The 18,663-nt window shown below is 45.2% G+C and overlaps 1 protein-coding gene across 6 annotated transcripts in view; it reads right to left on the bottom strand.

Moving 5' to 3' along the window:
- Nucleotides 1–18,408, bottom strand: part of NEK7 (NIMA related kinase 7) — a 158,010-nt gene extending 139,602 nt beyond the window's left edge. For 4 of the 6 annotated variants that reach the window (XM_005667989.4, XM_021064489.2, XM_021064488.2 and 1 more), the window contains exon 1: nt 18,133–18,408. The gene's annotated coding sequence lies outside the window, so the exon portion shown is untranslated. The remainder of the gene's footprint in view (nt 1–18,132) is intronic. The other 2 variants (XM_084979391.1, XM_084979392.1) reach the window with 1 other exon arrangement.
- Nucleotides 18,409–18,663: the final 255 nt, after the last annotated feature.

Here is an 18,663-nt window from a genome sequence, read left to right as displayed (position 1 = left end):
GCCCTAACAAGACAACAAAAATAATAATAATGATAATAATAATAATGATCAATCAAAAATGAACATCTAATTACATCTATTGCTGCTTAAAACCCTTTAAGGAATGAAGCTCTTTTCTTGGCCTTGTTCCTTACTGGCTGGCACACTCCCCCTTAAAAATCATGTGCTCTGGCCTTAATCACTGACCCTTCCACATGCCAGGCTCTTTCATGCCCAACTGCTTCAGATACAGAGTGCCATCTCAGCTGAAATACCCTTCCCAGTGGGCTGCCCGGCCAACCCTGCTCCATATGCAGGTGCACCTTTATACAACAGGTAATTTGTGCCAGGGTATTCTAATGAATCAGAGATCTGTGCATCTGAGAGCTGATACCTCCAATACTAGACCCAATAACTACACTAGCAACTCCTAGCTGAAGGGCCGAATCTGTCTCTCATTTTTTTTTTTTTTTTTTTTTTTTACTTCCAGCACATATTAAAGTCCAATAAATACTTGTTAAATAACCAAGTTTAGAAAAGGAGAAGTTGTTAGAAACACAGGTCTAACAGTCAGGACTGAAATAGGTCAAATTCCCGGGAGCATCTATTTTGGAATGACAGAAGACAAGCCATGGCTTCCCTCTCAAGGAAAGCTGGTGAGCCTGCAGTGACAGAGCAGGGCCTCCAACCCTTCTCCCTGGGCGACAAATACAGGGAGCTTTCTACCGTAAACTGATGCCTAGAAGAATGAGGTAGTAACACATCTCAAAAGTGTTAAAGTGGTACACAAATACAAGAGGGTATGCTTTCTTCTGCTTATCTTCCCAAAGAATTTCCCGATAAGGATACGAGAGACAAGCGGTCCCTACCCAGCCCTTTCAAAGAAGTCTGTCCAAAAAGCTGTTGACAGACCTTCTCTCTGTTCAGATTCACTGTGGACCTAGGATGCTGTTACCAACGGTATAAACTGCCCTTATGGCTCTGCCACGTCATTCAGTTACTCACAGTGACAACAAAAGCCTGGCCGAAGGACATGAGGACTAGGCCAGCCATTCAGCTGGATCCTCGGAAAAGTCACGGCAACCAAACTCCAACCATCCGCGGCAAAAGACAGGCAAACATCGAGCGCGAAGATAAATAGCTCTGACCCATCTTCCAAACCTGATTATAAAATACAGTCTACTGAATTCCTTGTACTAAATAATTCATAGCAGTGAATTCTGTGATAACAAAGCTGATAAGCCCCCACGGAATACAAGCGAGAACTTGGAAATACTTTAATGAGGATGAATTATGTATTGTAAGGTCATTTGTTTTAACAGCCTTTGGTCTATTAACAAGTATTCGCTTACCAAAAAAAAAAAAAAAAGAAAAGAAAAAAAAACATGGAAAAATGAAAAACACTAATCATCTAAATAAAGGGAAAAATGTAACAGGTTTTTCTGAATTAACACATGATTTTACCTTTTATCCTTCTTTTACAGGGCTTATTAACTGTGGCTTCTGCATTTGTTTAGCACATGTACTTCACTTCAGTCGCTGCGGGAGGCACTGAGAATTCCTGAACCTCTAACACCCTCTCATCTCTTCCAACTACAGTTTATGGGAGACTAGAAAGTGGTTTTAGAAGATCTCCTATCCCGTCCTTCCTTTGATCCTCCGAAACGCAGGACAAGGAAAGGAGCCCAGGAGCCCTGTCTTCCCACCTGCCTGCCAGGGACCCTGCCCACTGACCAGCACCCAGGCCCTCACTCTTGAGACCTGGGACAGTCCTCACAACAGAGTCTACAGAATGGATAACTAGGTTAGTTGGACCTCATCACAGCCTAACAAGACACATCGGCCGTGTCGCTCTGCTTCCATGAACGCTCCTGCCTTGCCCGGCTCCCATCCACCCTTCCCCTCAAAGAAAGAAAGAAAGAAAGAAAGGAAGAAAGAAAGAAAGAAAGAAGAAGGATTGGACTTGTGGGTTGGCTCCATCTCCTTTTTACTATGCACAGACTTTGGGTGCACATGAAAATTAAGAGAAAATTAAGAACGGCAGGAGACAAGCGAGTAGGTGAAAGTCACAGACTCACAGTTACACGGGACTGTCCTAGCTTTTTTTTTGTTTGTTTGTTTGTTTGTTTGTTTTGTTGTTTTTTTTTTTTTTTTTTGTCTTTTTGCCTTTTCTAGGGACACTCCCATGGCACATGGAGGTTTCCCAGGCTAGGGGTCTAATCGGAGCTGTAGCCACCAGCCTACACCACAGCCACAGAAACGCCAGATCTGAGCCGCATCTGCAACCTACACCACAGCTCACAGCAATACCAGATCCTTAACCCACTGAGCGAGGCCAGGGATCAAACCCGCAACCTCACGGTTCCTAGTTGGATTCGTTAACCACTGCGCCATGATGGGAACTCCTGTCCTAGCTTTTAATAAAAAGATTTCTCAATGTACTTACTTATAAAGTCCATCAAGGTTATACTTCATGTTTTACATTTTACCTTCTAAGAAACGGAATTCAATGGCTCTGTTACATTCTTCTTGATATCACAGAACCGAACCAGTCTTGGAACAGATTCTGCCAAGGTAACTAAGGCAGGTGCGGTGAGCAAACGTGCTCACCAGACTCTGCCAGGTCCCCTCCCGGCGGGCCGTCACCGCCAGGCCGCCCTCTCCTCCCCTTCTGCTCAGACGACAAGACCATCTGAACGCTTACACTCGCTAGAAACAAATGGACTTTCTCTGGCACATGTATCATGTGAAACCATGACATTCTGAGGACACTACCCAAAGACTAAGGATTACTCTTTTAAAGCAATAGTAGGAATAACAAACATGTCATGCCGAGGAAGCTGCCTAGGATTTTAGATGAGACTTTAAATATGAAGGACTCAGAAAATAGCTGAGAATCTACGGAGGTCCCATCGTGGCACAGTGGTTAACGAATCCGACTAGGAACCATGAGGTTGCAGGTTCAGTCCCTGGCCTCGCTCAGTGGGTTAAGGATCTGGTATTGCTGTGAGCTGTGGTGTAGGTCGCAGACTCGGATCGGATCCCAAGTTGCTGTGGCTGTGGTGTAGGCTGGTGGCTACAGCTCTGATCAGACCCCTAGCCTGGGAACCTCCATATGCCATGGGTGTGCTCCTAGAAAATACAAAAAAAAAAAAAAAAAGCTGAGAATCTAACACTGATTATAGACTTAAAGACTCAAAATGGAATTACATAATTGATAACACTTCAGTTTTGTTTTCAGAAACCTTCTGACTTTACCAAAATCCATTCCTCTGACTAAAGAAATGATAGAATCTTAGAAAGATGGCAGAGAATATGAGGCTTTAAAATCACAGACTTATTAAGGATGGAAACAGCATTATTTGGGTCTTCACAAGACCCAAAGACCTTGTATGCTATACTTACAGCTAAAGTCAGGCAGCAACACACAAATGAACTTTTAATTTCTCCCAGGATGCACTGAGTATTTTCTTACCTTTTGGTGACACTGCCCTTTTAAGTGAGCCACAGCGAATGAGGCCTGACACACCTCCCCACCCTAGTCAGGCTCCTCGCCCCCTTCCACAGTGTAGACTCCAGAGCTGCAGCCGAGGCCAGACTTCTCTGCAGTGTCCCAGCCACATATAATCAGCGGCCTGATAGGCAGTGTCACTGTACCTTCCACAAATGCCTTGCACTTGTGACAAGACAGAGGCAGCCCCCGCCTCGGCCACACAAAGAAGCCATCATTTGTTCTTAACCTGCTTGGTTTGGATGGGTGTAGATTTAATGAGAACAGAGGAAGCTATTCTGCTTAACAGTAGATGGTGAACCCTCAACTGATCTGGTTAATATCTCTTCTTTGTTCTTTAGCATTAGGCACTACGATAACTTTATCTGAAACTAAGGCACGGAGTTCCCCGGTGGCTTGGTGGGTTAAGACTCAGGCATTGGCCCTGCTGTGGCTCGGGTTCAGGTTTGATCCCTGGCCTGGGAACTTCTACATGCTGCAGGTGTGGGGAAAAACAAAACAAAACCAAACTAAGGCAAAACTTGTATTTCCTGAATCTTGGAGTATTTCGCCTCTCCCTTCTCTAACCAACAGTAGGTATTTTTACCATTTTAATATTCATTTGACCTCTAGGCGCTGTGCACGGAAGGACCTACAGGACAATCTTAGCACCGCAATGACATGTAAGACCAGCCATAAGTACATTTTGTGCAGAAATACAAGAAGACATTTAAAACCAAATGAGACAAACTGTGTTCCTCCTAACTCCCATGATCACACTCTTCCTGCTGATGAAAGACAAGAGAGGACGTCTAAACTGCCAAAGAATCAGAAATTGTCCCCATAAACAGAGCGATGATGCCTCTTAATGCTTAGCAAGTGCATGCTACAGACTGACACGGATAAAATGTCCTAAGATCTTCAGGTAAGTTAAGTCTCCATTTCTTTATTTCATCTCCTTTCAATAAGGAGCCACAGCTGCTCAAAGGTGGGGGGGAAGGGGGGTCAGGGAAAGGGAGGAAAGATTCTAGAACTAGAGGTAAAGGCCGCTATCACCTACTCGGACTCCCGCCAAAGCGGGGGCCATCCGAGATGCCCAGCTCTCTTACTTTCTTATTCTCTCCAACTCATTCAGCCACTTTTTGAGCCAAGCTAATGTGTTTACTGCAGCTGCTGGGGATACAGAACGGACTGAGGCAATTCTGATCCCTCAGTGATTCCTGGGGAGACATGAGAAAAGGGACTTTACGGTGTCAGGAAGCAAGTGTCCTTCTGACCGACACACAGCAGCTGGCGAAGGATGCCCAGGCAGGCTGGCGAAGGATGCCCAGGCCAGGCCTTGCAAAGAAGATGGGAGGTGAGCCTGAAAGAATGGTGGGACCAGGCAAGCTCAGGGAAAGGGGATGTCCCCACCGAAGCAGGGCAGGAAGACAGGAGCACAAACCAACACCCAAAGCACACTGTTAGGAGACTAGGGGCCTGAGTTATTTATCCTAGATGAGAACTGAAGGATTTCAAACAAGGGAAAACCTACCTAGAAACACGGAGAAGGTGTTGGGGGTGTTTCTTTAAGAAACGTATCCATAGGTATCCAGACAAAAAAATTTAACTCAATCCTAAATTTTAAAAGGGGAGAAGAGTTAGAAGATACTGGGGGGGGGGGTCTTTAAAAAAAAAAAAAAAAAGAAATAGTCCTTTTTCTTGGTAATTTTAAGGTATACTATCCCTGAAGTCTAGATTTGCAAATATAAACTAAATTTCTTCATACATCTCATAAACCAAATGCATCTTAATACATTACTGAATAAATATACCTGTGTTCCCCTTTATAATAACCTTGGTTTTATTGTGATGCTAGTTCCTGACCTGCCATTAATTAAGAACCTAATACACAGGTATCAAAGCACTAGAGCTTTTATTGCTATTAAAAACAGAATGTGAAAGCATAAAGTTGCAAAGTACCTCTTTACAGTCGTATCACAGGAGAGCAAAGGACCAATCCTCTGAGCATAGTATTTAAGGCCCTGGAAGACACCATCTCTGGGTACCTTCCCAGGTTAATTTCCGATGTGCTTTTTCCCTGACTTCATGAACAGACAGTGTATCTTTGGCCCATGTGGCTTAACCTTTTATAAGTACTTTAAATGTTTTTTTTAAATAATTATTGACATTGGGGTTGTTCTTTTAAACTTCTAGCAAAGAAAACAATGAAAAAAATGCTTTAAAAAAAGCATTTTGAAGTGAAACAACTTTATATCAGCATTTGATGGCCACAAAATCAAATAATCCTCCATCAATTCAAATTAGTAATTCTTCCCAAGAAGGGAACAGTTTCAAGTATTTTGCTAGTTATTTCTTCATTAACTTAGTTCAACATTTTCTCCATGAGGGGATTATTAGGACATCAAAATGTGGCAAATGTACAGTAAACACATTATATGGCGAGAGAGAGAGAGAGAGAGAGAGAGAGAGAGAGAGAAGGAGAGAGAGAGAGAGGTTCCTTCCTCTTTACAGAAAAGCCAGACCACTGACCTTGAACCTGGAATGGGCTAAGGCAGGGAAACATAAGGATACTCAGTGGACATCTTGCTACATCAGATTCAAATCAGTTTATTCTGACTCCCGGTCCTGCTTTAACCTCATGTCCTAATTCTTGGTTCCTTGCTGCCCAAGCCTCTGACCTACACCTAAGCACCCAGCTCGTCCCTACCTCAGTCTGCACCCTTTCCCACCACCACCGTGTTTTTCCCACTCCTGGTCACCATCTCACCCCACTCTGAGATCTTTCGGAACTTAGAATTCAGAGTTCGAACACCAAGCCCAGACTCTCACCTGACAGTGACCCCCTACGGATCAGACCTTCACCCATTTCGGAGAGGAAATCCTCGCTCGCATCCTTCTTAAATAAAGAACTCAGAGTTCCTGACATGATTCAGTAGAAACAAGTCTGACTAGCATCCATGAGGACGCAGAATCAATCCCTGGCCTCGTTCACTGGGTTAAGGATCCGGTGTTGCCATGAGCTGTGGTGTAGGTCGAAGATGCAGCTCGGATCTGTGTGGCTGTGGCTGTGGCAAAGGCTGGCAGCTACAGCTCCTATTCGCCCCTTGGCCTGGGAACCTCCACATGCCACAGGTGCAGCCCTAAAAAGAAAAAAAAAAAAAGAACAGAACTCACATGTGGAGGCCTGCATCTAACACCCTGTGGCCCTTGCAGGGACGGGTGTCTGCCATTCACCCTAGACTGCCCTGAAATCAACTGATCAACTGTCCTGGACAGCCTCTTGCTTCAGGGATCCGCCCAGACCCTCTGCCCCAAACAGTCAATGGGATGCCATCACCTGCCAGCCCCTGAAGGGCCAGTTCTAATAAGAATGGTCCCAGGCTCTGCGGGAAACACAAATATGTACAGGACATGATTCACACCTTCCAGAAGCTTATATTCCAGGAAGGAAGCTACGACAAGTACAACTACGGGGAGAGTCGCTAAGTACTAAAGGCCTAAAGAAGCAGAAAAGAGCTCTCTCTGTATTTTTTGTATGATATGTGAGTAGAGCTTTCAAGGGTAAAGATGATTTTTATACACGGAGACCGAAGAGCTGAAGCACAGAAAATGGGCGTTAAGAACAGTGAGAGAAGCATAAAGATAAGGCAGAGAAGCCAGAGAGAGCACACAATATATCAAAAAAAAAAAAAAAAAAAAAAAAAAAGTAAGTTGTCAGATGTGGCTAACATCTAGCGGAATATAAAGAAGTGAACCTGGAAAGGCAGGTCTGGGTCCAAGCTGACAACACAAGTCCCAGTACAGAGCCATTAAAAACAACGGGTGAGCCAGGCCGATGATACATTTGCTCCTCCCTACCTCCCGCCTTCTGCAATTAATCAAAACTGAAAGAGCTTTAAAAGCTTAAATACAGATCTTTCCTTAAATTATCTGTCCACTCGTGTTCAGCTACCTGCCGAACCCCTCCAATTCCTCTTTCTTCAGGCCGTGAAGTCACAGGAACCTGCAGGGAGGTGAGGAGAAAAATAAAGGAACAAGGGAAGAGGAGAGCCAAAGGGTGAGCAGAATCACAGGATCGTCCCCCTTACAGCTTCCGCAGGTCTCCAGCGAGCACTCGGGCTGCCCCTCTGCTTGCAGGCGGGTAAGCCTTCCAAATGCAGAGACAGCCCGCTTGAGACGAAGTTTGACACCAAATGCTGTGCAACCCACTGGATCATCCTTCCAACGGTCTCGAAATGCATCTGCAAATGCCCCACCAAGGTCACAATGAAAAATGGGCATCCAAGTCTTACCCTGGAAATATCGTCACTCAGAGGTTGACAACCCGTCTTGTGAGCAAAAAGGAACGGCAGCACGCCCTACGTGGACCACATTCGTGGAGACAAGGGTGCCCAGGTACCTTTAGTAATCATTACAGCCCCGGCTCCTTTTATGAACAGAGCCATTAATCACCCCCATCAATGCTTTCCTTAGCCAGACACTCAACTCTTAAACCGAGTTCTGTGGACTTTAATTTAGTTCCCCATAAGACCCTGTGCTTGGCATTTGAAAATATATAAAAAGGAACCTGGACTCAATCCAGGACTGCAAAACCTTCATGGTTCTGCTGCACCTTCATACATTATTTTACACATTTACATATATATTTTTATATGTTTATATATATATATTAAGGTGGGGGTAGAAATGGTTATAAATAAAAGGGGCATGGACTTATTGATAAGTTCCAAATTAAAGAAAAAGGTAAAAAAATAAACAATCACGTCTAGTCACTTGTGATGGAGCATGATGGAGGAAAATATGAGAAAAAGAATGTGCGTATATATGCGTGTGTGTGTGCGTGTGTGACCTGGTCACTTTGCTGTATAGTAGAAAATTGACAGAACACTGTAAACCAACTATAATAGAAAAAATAAAAATCATTATTAAAAAAAAAAATCACTGATGGAAAGTAGTTTTCGAATGGCCAAGTAGGCGTTCTTAAACAAAGAACATTCTTACATGTGAAGGCTTGTATCTAATGACAAGGAGGAAAGTGAGAAGAGACTCGAGTACCAGCCACTTGTTATCAATGGAAATAAGACAGTCATGGAAAAAGGCACAGGTTAGTCATCATGACGCTGCTGAACACTTTCCAGCAGGGCCCGATTCGCAAGACAGAACAGCCTGGTGCGGCCAAGCCGGGGGCAAGAGGGAACTGCAGGTGGAACTTGGCCGTGGGGACGGGAGGCAAAATCCCCACTGCAAAGCAAAGGCCTTCTGCCTTAAGCAAATAGCAAACCATCTCAGGGGCAAGGGAAGTGGGACGCTTTCACACCCAGCTGAGAAAAATACCCTAAAAATGCCAAAAATGGTCAGAACAAGCACACAGCAGAGGCAGTATGCTCACAGGAGGCCGTTTGGTTGGAACAGAACTAAAGCTAACACTTAGATGTACTATTTTCTTTCACTTGTTTGAAGTGGGATTTTTCTCTTCAATTACTACTCAATTATTATGTATAACTATATGTACATATATATGTTCTATATAATTATATATAAATTTAAATTATTTATAAATTCATATATATAATATACACATATAAAATTCATCGTAACTGATGTATAACAGTGATTGCCATAACACCTAGCCACCACGTGAGCTGAGGCACTGGTTACATGTGCTACAAGGGTCTGATTATTAAGCGTACGGACAGCACACTCCCAGTGAGAAAGGGTGGTAGCAGCAGAACGGACTTCCACCACAAATAAATAATTGTTTAAATTAAAAAGCCTTTTTTAAAAAGATGTGTGGCGTTTCTTATTGCTGCCTGAGGAATAGTTCTTGCAATACATCACAGACTAGCAGCTTCCCAAATCTGTGGAAAAAATCAGCTGGAGTCCTTGTTTTTAAACACCAGTGCCTGTACATGACAAACCAGAATCTCTGACACAGGCATTCTGAAGACCATAGTTTGTGAAACACAGTCATGGGAAAATGTTTGGAAAATGCAACTTATCCTGGTGATGGCAAAAAGATCAGCGTGTATTCTTGAACAGCTCTACAAGTTTCGAAAGAATTATTTTCAATGTATAAATAGTTATCACTGTTTCAAGGAATCATGACATAAATCCTTTGGAATTGATTTGCCTAATCTTTAATCATTTTGCTGTGTAAGACAGGATTTTTGCTGAAACAAGGAACATACACAATAAATAAATGAAAACCAACTTCTAAAGAGGGAGGCGTGGCTGCAGAGGAAAAAAAAAAATAAAACAGCCAATAGAGATCTCTGAATCAGGGCAAGAGGAGAAGAAATTAGAGAAAGTAACTAGTCAGTGGAGTTGCCAAATATTTCAGGCATAGAAGCTACTCTCAAAATGACAAACAACAATGAAGGCTGGCTCTTATGAATCAAGGTATAAAATACATAATATACTGAAATACGTGTTCATGAAATACTCACCAGACAACCCTGTGATCACCCATGAGCTTTCTGGCCTTTGCAACCTACTGTCTAACTAAGGTCTCCTCCCTAGGACCAGCCGTCACAGGGGGAATTTCTTCTCCTTCCATCCTACATGGGAACACACCTAACGTCCCTCATTTTAATTTAATTTTATTTTTAGGGCTGCGCCTGCAGCATATGGAGGTTCCCAGGCTAGGGGTACAATCAGAGCTGCAGCTGCCGGCCTACACCACAGCCACAGCAACGCCAGATCCGAGCTGTGTCTGTGACCCACACCACAGCTCACAGCAACACCGCATCCTTAACCCACTGAGCGAAGCCAGGGATCAAACCCAGGCCCTCATGGATAGTAGTCAGATTCGTTTCCGCTGAGCCAGGAAGGCAACTCCTAACATCCCTCATTTTGGAGGCAAGAGAAATGCCTCCCCACTCCAATACCTGCTGACCTGAATCAAGGCCCTGCCATGGGCCATCGGAGGAGCGATGTCACTCTATCAGCGAGTCTTTAGAGCACACACCATGAACACAGCAAGTTCTGCTGATTCAGGAGAAGTGAAAACAAAACAGCATGCCTCCTACCAAGAGGGGGTGCGGAGGTAACACACAAGGCAATACGGGCTGTTTAGAATCCAGCGGAAGGTGGACCAGCGAACTCACATCCTTGGTTTCGGTTTATTCTCATATTAAATGAAAAGGCCACCTTACACAATGTGTAAGTTTCCTTCCAGGTCTGAAAGTACCTGATGTAGCGCATCACGCATTTAAGGTCTCCTAAGGGAAACCACAAGCTCACGGTGAATGGAAAACTTGCATGCGGAACAGCCGTTTGGTGGCAGCAGTAGAATATGAATGGTAGATTACAGATGTACAGCCTAACTAGGGTGCCTTCGTCTCTTAGGTGTCATCTCTGCACGACCTTGAAATATTCTGCTCGAATTAAAAAATCAAAGTTTTTGTGCAGTAAAGAATCTGGGGGGAAAATAAAAAAGAGTATAGGCTTTACTTGTTAAATTTTAAGTGTAAGAGTGATTAGAGGTACCGATGAGGTCATCAGGTGACCCTGACTGTAAGAGGTGTCCTTAGAAGTGAAGGAGACACAGGAAGAAGGGGACCCACGTGACAGAGCAAAGACCCAAGTGATGGGTCTGCCAGCCAAGGAACGTCAAGGATGGTGCCAACACAGAAGCTCGGAGAAGGCAGGGCACACTCACCCTAGAGCCTGCAGAGAGCACAGCCCTGGGGACAACGTGATGCTGTGAAAGAGTACACTTCTGTTGTTTTAAGCCTCCTGCTGTATGGTGATTTGCTGAGGCAACCCTAGGAAACTCATCCAGAAGATGTAATGTGCCAGAGCCCAAGTACCCACCACCTGGGCCCACAGCAGTCCAGGTATGGTTCTGGGGCACCCAGAACAGCAGCATCTTCCTCCATGGGCTGTGCTGTGGTCAGGGCAGTGCTGTGTGGTCCCAGGCTGGCGGCTCTCTGATCACGAAAGAGACAGCAACTCCCTTGGTGGCTGGCTACTGGGACACTTTGCTAGAAGCTCAGACTTCCTCCCAACTATCAAATACTATTAAATGCAGTTGAATAAAGTCCTTCCCGCTTAAAAAGGAGAAGGAATGATTAGAAGAGTAGTGGGAGAACTGCCTGATAAACTACCACTCAGTATCAACAGTTGATTTTTTTTTTTTTGGTCTTTTTAGGGCCCCAGGTGTGTCATACGGAAGTTCCCAGGCTAGGGGTGGAATTAGAGCTACAGCTGCTGGCCATGGCCAGAGCCATGCAGGATCAGAGCCGTGTCTGCAACCTACACCACAGCTGATGGCAACAATGGATCCTTAACCCACTGAGCAAGACCAGGGATTGAACCCACATCATCTTAGATACTAGTTGGGTTCATTACCGCTGAGCCACAATGGGAACTCCAACAGCTGATATGTTAAACACTTAGTCATAAAATGACAAAGTGAAGTGGAAAACAATATGCCATTCAATAACCAAAATATTTACTAAATGTAAAAACTTCATTAAAACTTGACTTCACATACTGAAAATGTTAAAAAAAAAAAATGCCAGTTTTCACTGAATGCCTCACCTGTCACTATGCTATTCTAAATGTGTTTTAATACCAAAGACTCTAAAAAAAAAAAAGTGAGTTTGTAGATTACCAAGAAATGAGAATGAAATATTAATTTATTGCTATAAAATCAATCCATTAATAAGCATTCTTCTTGTATAAATAGCTTTCAATGTATCTGTATTCGTTGAATAGTAAACCATGCCTAGACGTAAACTATGTGAAATAATGACATGCTCTCTGCTTAAAATAAACTACCTATCATCCAGTTCTGGTGTCTTTATGCCCACATGCAAACAGATCACATCATTTTACCATAAGGTCCCGCAGTTAGGTAAACAAGGCAAAGGCAGATTTCCAACTCCTTTCCTTTTAGATGCCTAACAATTTTTCAAACACATGTCTACCTTTTCAATTTTCCCAATTAGAATATGATAGAGAATATGTGCCTTTGTTACAGTTGCAACCACAACAGAAATTACAGTAATCTGCCAGGTAAATATGAGAATTTAAAAAAAAAAAAAAAAAAAAAAACAGAATTGGAAACACACTAGAAAGAATATTCTAAATTTTTCCATTTTTTGAGTCAGTATTTGAGAATATTTCTGCAACTCTCTCCTTCTGTGGTTGTCCAAAATATAACCCCTACGTCTCTTGTGGCTTTTTCTACCTGAGGAACTAGGAATTACTGACACCCCCCTCCCCAAAAAAAAGGTAATACAAATATTAACACAGATTGGGAATCACTAAACCATGAATATGGAAATCACAGGGCAAAAGGCAAGAAGAATTAAGGCAGAGAAAGGAGAAAGGACAGCAGAGCTGGAGGTGGGCAGGAGCCTGCTCAGACCAAGCTGGGCCGAGGAAGGCGGGCAGCAGGGCCTATCATCAGAAGAAACTGAGAAGAGATTTGCTTCCCACCACCGCCAGTCCTAAGAATAGAGAAATAGATGAAATGAAACTAACGCTCACTGAGCCTCCCACCATACTTCTCCAAAGATGTTTTCATTCACTCCTCAAAGCAATGTGACCTGAGCTTCTAAGAAAACCATGGTCCAAACAAATGCAGGAACTCAACCCAGGTCCCAGAGCAGGAGAGAAAGCTGCGCCCTGGTCCTTCTCATGGCATGGGACCTACAGAAAATGGTCATGTTTGTGCAACAAGGTCACATGAAGAGAAAAGGCTGATGACAACTAACCCGGAAGCTCCGGAGCCCTGAGGACTCAATATTTCGCCCACCCAGGACCCACTCCTGGGCGGGGTGGGGCTGGGCAAATCCCACTGGGTTGGCTCAAAACTGTTGCATTTTCCACTCCATCGTTCGGCTTAACGGTAGCTGCACCCAAGTCAGCCTACAGCTCATTCTACTGAAAGTCAAGAAGAGTGAGGTACCTCACAAGCACCGCCCTTTCTAGACAATTTTTTTTTTCTTTACTGGAAAAAAAGTTTTTTAAAAGACTCAACAGTTCTAAAAGGAAAAAAAAAAAATCTGTGCACCCTCTTGTTCATACCAGAAATTCTTTCTAAAAGCAACAAAGGCAGTCATTTCAGTCGACTTAGAATAAAAATTGCTAAAGAAACACATTAAAACACATTCCTACCGGTGTTATCAGTCAGTCAAGCAAAGATAAATGTCTGACATCAGAGTCCATCTTGGTTTAGTAACCAGAAGGAAGCCAGAGAGAGGGGCTTGTTCATTCGACATCACTGGATGGGCATGGGAACCCCCAAAAGGCGAAGAATGATAGCCCCGAAAAGGTGACTAAATCTAAACGAGGCTGTTATTTTTATAAGGTCTCTAAACACAAAATTTGGCCATGAATGACTAGGCCTTATTGTCACAGGGACCAAAGGACCAGAAAAGGCTATATAAAACTCTGCTGTGCAAAGTCCATATCGACCCAAACAGCAATGCTAGAATCATATTCAGATCTTTGGAAGGACCTTCCAGACAGAGCAGGATGGGCCCCCCAGCCTGACTGTATAAATAAAGTTTTACTAAAGCACAGCCACACCCACCACCCACCTGTTCAGGTACATCCATGGCTACAAGGCAGCTGTGACAAAGACCATATGGTTCCCAAAGCCAGAAATACATACTCTGGTCCTTTGGAGAGAAAGTCTGTAAACCCCTGTTCTATACAAAAGCAACCTACAATGAAAAAGTTTCCTTTAATTACTTACACTGACTATCAATAGAAAATAATCTATTATCAGTGGCAAGATGTATAGAAAAGTCTATTTCCACTAACAAAAAACATGTATTTCTAAAACTTGACAGACCAATTAAGTTCCATTCATTTATGTATAATTATGCCGATTAACTATGCCGATTAACACTCTGGACAGCTATGACAACATAGCTCACTGTATAAGCTCATTATATAAAAAGTATGACAGAGGTGTTATTTTCACAAAGGTTAAATAAAGAGGTTATCCTGCGCCACAAAAGTGAAAGAATGCTTCAAGACCATCTAACCATCTTTCTCATTCCCACTGCTCACCAAAAACCATGAAATACATTCTCTGTTTTCCTTACCAAAAAAAAAAAAAAAAATTTGTAAAGATATATAATACAAAGGCTACAAAGGGATATCCAACTATTAATCACCAAGAGGAATCAGCAGTTTAGAAGTTTTTTAACTCTAAGAATAATATGGTTCTACATTAGTTCCGTGTATGTTTTAAAATGTCAACAGCCATTATGTCCTGCAAATAAATACATTTGATTGCCATTATGTTTCCTACAAAAATGAAGGCAGAAGGAATTAAATTGAAACATTCAAAAGTATGAAGAAATTCTTTTTAAAACATTTTGCCATACATTTATAGAAAGGCTGAGAAAAATTGCTGATAAGGCAATTCAGAGCAAACAGTAATCATAAATGTCATTTCCAAAACACCTTTAGTTTATATACTAAGTTTGCTGCCACGTTTTATATATGATGTACTGAAATGCCTACTCAACAGAACTCTTGGGCAAATATTTGAAGGGACAAATATTTTAATTTGAATGAAACCAGGAATGTGAACAGAGAACTGCTTTGTGCAGCTGCACTGCACATTTTTTTAAATACCAAAGTCTACTTTAAAAAAAAAAAAAAAATCAAAGGGAACAAAACCTGAAAGGAACTTTGGCACTTAACATCTAATTAAGCAACTTCTTTTCCAAAACTGCATTAAGTAATCATTATTCTCTTCTCTCCAGATACCCTGAATGGTGGCTACATTAGTAATACCAGAAAGATACATTTTAAAACATCAGACAGTTCCTAGGAAAACAGTTTTCTGTTCTCCAAACAGAGCAGAAGTCCAAGTCTAATGACATCTTAAACCACGTAGTTAAGTGGAAAAATAAGTAAGAAAGAAAGAAATCTACGAGAGAAATCTACACTTCAATAAATGCGCAAAGGTCAAGAAGAAAACATTTAAATGTCTGCAATAAACCCAAACTGACAATTGCAACCATCAGAAAGATGAAGGGAGAGGAGTCTGAGGTTAAATACTTCGGTCCACAAACTGCAACTGCACTCTGGTCGTGTCAAACTACAATACTGAGATTTATTATTCGGGTGTTAACACCGGGGCCTCAGCTCTCCCCTCCCCCACTCCTCTAGTCCGCTGCCATCATACCAGACGTGCTTTCCTCATTCTTGGAGTACGTGCTGTTTTATTGGGCTGGAAAAGAGCTCTTGAAATTGTCCAGCCAGGAAAATGTGTAAGTGGGAAGAGGAGTGGAGGGCGCTGCAGGTATGATCCAAATACATAAACCCGCAGGGGCACTTAAGAGCATGAAATGAGTCGGTCTGCACCCAAGGGACGGTCTTGACTTTCTTAATTACAAAAAAAAAATAATAATCACAGTGAAAGAGTCTCAAGTAACTGTAAAAACGATTAACGATTTGGATCCTGCTATTTCTTAGTTTTCATTTTCAGATAGTTTTAGAGAAAAACCCCCATCAGCCACAGGTATCGAGTGAGCACAGAGGTTCGGCTGAACCTTGAAAGGAGAGGAGCACGAGGGGTCCGAGGGACCCGCCCCTCCATTTTATGTGTTTATCCCATAAGCTCCCCCTCATTTTATCTCACATGCTCCCCTCATTTTGCGTGTTCATCCCACAAGCCCCCCTCACTTTGCCCGCTTATCTCACAAGCCCACTCCTCACTTTACGTGTTGCTCTCACAAGCTCCCCGCTCACTGTGCGTGTTTATCTCACAAGACCCCCTCCTTATTCTGCCCATCCACCTCTCACCCACCCCAGCCCACTCCACCTCCAGAACCTCAGCACCCTCCCGCGAGCCCGGGGCGCCAGAGGAAGTGCCCGCCCCCCAACAGGAGCCGTGCCGTCCTCGCCGCCCACTGGCTGTGGAGGCCATCAGTCTTCGGGGGCGTGGCCTCCCGCTCGAGGGCGGTATCTCCAGCCGAGAGTCCCAGAGGGTCCCAGGCCGCTCTAGACCCTGGGAAAGCAACTAGCCCTTCACTAGGGGTGCCTTTGCCTTCTAATTTCGCGCCCTCCTCTCGCCGTCCCCATACAGTTTCTGCCCCTTTCACTCCTCCGATAGGTAAAATTTTTCCAAATTCCAACATCTCTCCCCCACTCCAGCAAACTCCGACCCGGTCCAAGGCCAAACTGGGGATGCTGCGGTTTTAAGGAGCGATGCAAGCTGTGGACTGGATCTTCTCGAGGGTAGCAAAGGATTCCTTCCTCTGGAAATGAAATCGCTTACGTTTTATGTTAACCATTTTGGGTGCACTGGCCTTCATCAAGTGTTACAGCCAAGAATACCTGGCATCTATTCGGCAAGAACTGCCACAAAGCATTACAGTTAAGTGTTATCTCTTGCTTCACCGTTTTCCGTGTTTGCTTGTCCCAAACGTACCACCAAGTTTTTGAGTGAAAGTACTATGCCATTCTTTGACCACACCCGCAGCAGCTCTTGCTCCTGAACGGAACAGACTGAACACAAGCACATCCTGTACTTTATTCTGTATTTATTATGCGACCTGGCGAGACACTTTGCTGTATCCTGCAGAGAGTGTGCTTACTTTTTGAAACTGCAAATTCCTTGGAGGGATTAGAAACAGTGGTTGTAATTACGACAAGAACACAGAGCTCTACCAACTGTGGGTATTTGCTTGCTTCAACTGCATCCTTATGATCAATAGCCTCAAAGATGGGGAAAAACGATTTCATTTCTGCAATATATTTCTAACTTTCAGTTCCATCACCAACACTGCTTCAGGAAGAAAGCGTAGCTTACCGTAAAATAGGTATATTTTTAGTATCCATCCCTAACAAAGACTACAGCTGTGCGGGAACAAGATTCATCTGTTTAACACATCATCTCCCAAGGCCTACAGGGTAAAAGAAAGAGGTAACAGGGCTTCTTGGGACCTCACTGCAGCATCTCTCTTCTAGATCGTGTTTTCTTCCTGGCGCTGACCCGAGGCCATATGGTCTCCACACTTTTCTTTTTTCTCGACGCTCCCCTTCATCTCCCTGGCTTTGGCCTCAAGGTTCAAGTTTTTTCTTTTCCATTGCCACTATCACCACCCATGTTCACTATTGCCTTGCAAATCCTTCTCTCTGGCGTTTCCTAATCTTAACAGAGGCCCACTAAAGCTCCTTCTCCCAACAGGTCGGTTACACTCCCCGCACTTCTCAAACCCTGTCTGCAGGGCTCCCACCACCCACTTCTCCCCAGACCTTGGCTCTGCCCAGTCCGGCTCGACTGAAACCTGACATCTGGACACAACCAATCCGCGCCGAATAAGTAACCGAGGCGGCCAATGAGCGTGCGCCTGGAGGCGCGAGGCGGGACTTCGCCAAGTTCCTCGGGTCCTGAAACCGAGACCTGTTGCGCCGCCGCCGCCGCGGCCGCGGAGTTTCTTAGTTACCGTGGCGGCCTCAGCGGCCAGAGCCGTACTGCGCACGAGGCTCCCGCCGCCGCCCACGACCGGACCGAAGCCCCCACCGGCTCGGCCGCGCGCCCCGCAGAGCCCTCCTCCACCCCGGCGGGGTCCCCAGGCCGCAGTGCGCGGGCCCGACCTCCCTTCCCCGCCCGGCTCCCGCAGGCGACCCCACCGGGCGGGGCCCCGGCCGGCGCGCCCAAGACCCCAGCAGCGACTCACCAGGAAGAGGAGAGCTTTCCGTTCTCCCGCCCGCGAGGGACCCCGGGCGGCCGGGCGGCTCGGCCGGGCGGCGCCGCGGACAGGCCCGCTGGGCCGGGGGCTGTGGCTGCGAGGCCCGGAGCGCTGGCCACCTCCCGCCGCGCCGCCCCCGCGGACGCTGCAGGCGCGGGCACCCACCCTGCGCACGGCGAGGTGCGTCCTGAGCGCGAGCCTAGCGGCGGCCCATCCTCCCACGACTCCCGCTCCTCCTCCGCGGGCCGCCGCTGTCAGGAGTGTAAACATCCCGGCATCCCCGAGGAGGGGGCGGGGCACGCGCCAGCCACGCCCTTCCCTGAGCCCCGCCCCCCAGCCCGGCTCTGGCCGCCGCTGCGCTCCCGCTGCCCGCTGGCGTCCGCGGAATGAGCCCCCCGCTTCCCGGCTGGAGCCCAGGCGGCTCTGGGGGAGCCCCTCCTATCGTCTGGCCAGTGCCTTGCAGGGCGCGTCCAGCCCTATTCCCCTCTTTCGGGCCAACTTCCCTCCCAACTGGGGGTC

Source organism: Sus scrofa, chromosome 10 (assembly GCF_054392235.1).
Source record: "Sus scrofa isolate SSC_HxYL_T2T_F1_AM1 chromosome 10, Sscrofa_HxYL_maternal_Yorkshire_Landrace_v2.0, whole genome shotgun sequence".
Taxonomy (NCBI): Eukaryota; Metazoa; Chordata; class Mammalia; order Artiodactyla; family Suidae; genus Sus; species Sus scrofa.
Note: the sequence above shows the minus strand (reverse complement) of the source record. Positions and strands in the feature narration are given on the sequence as shown.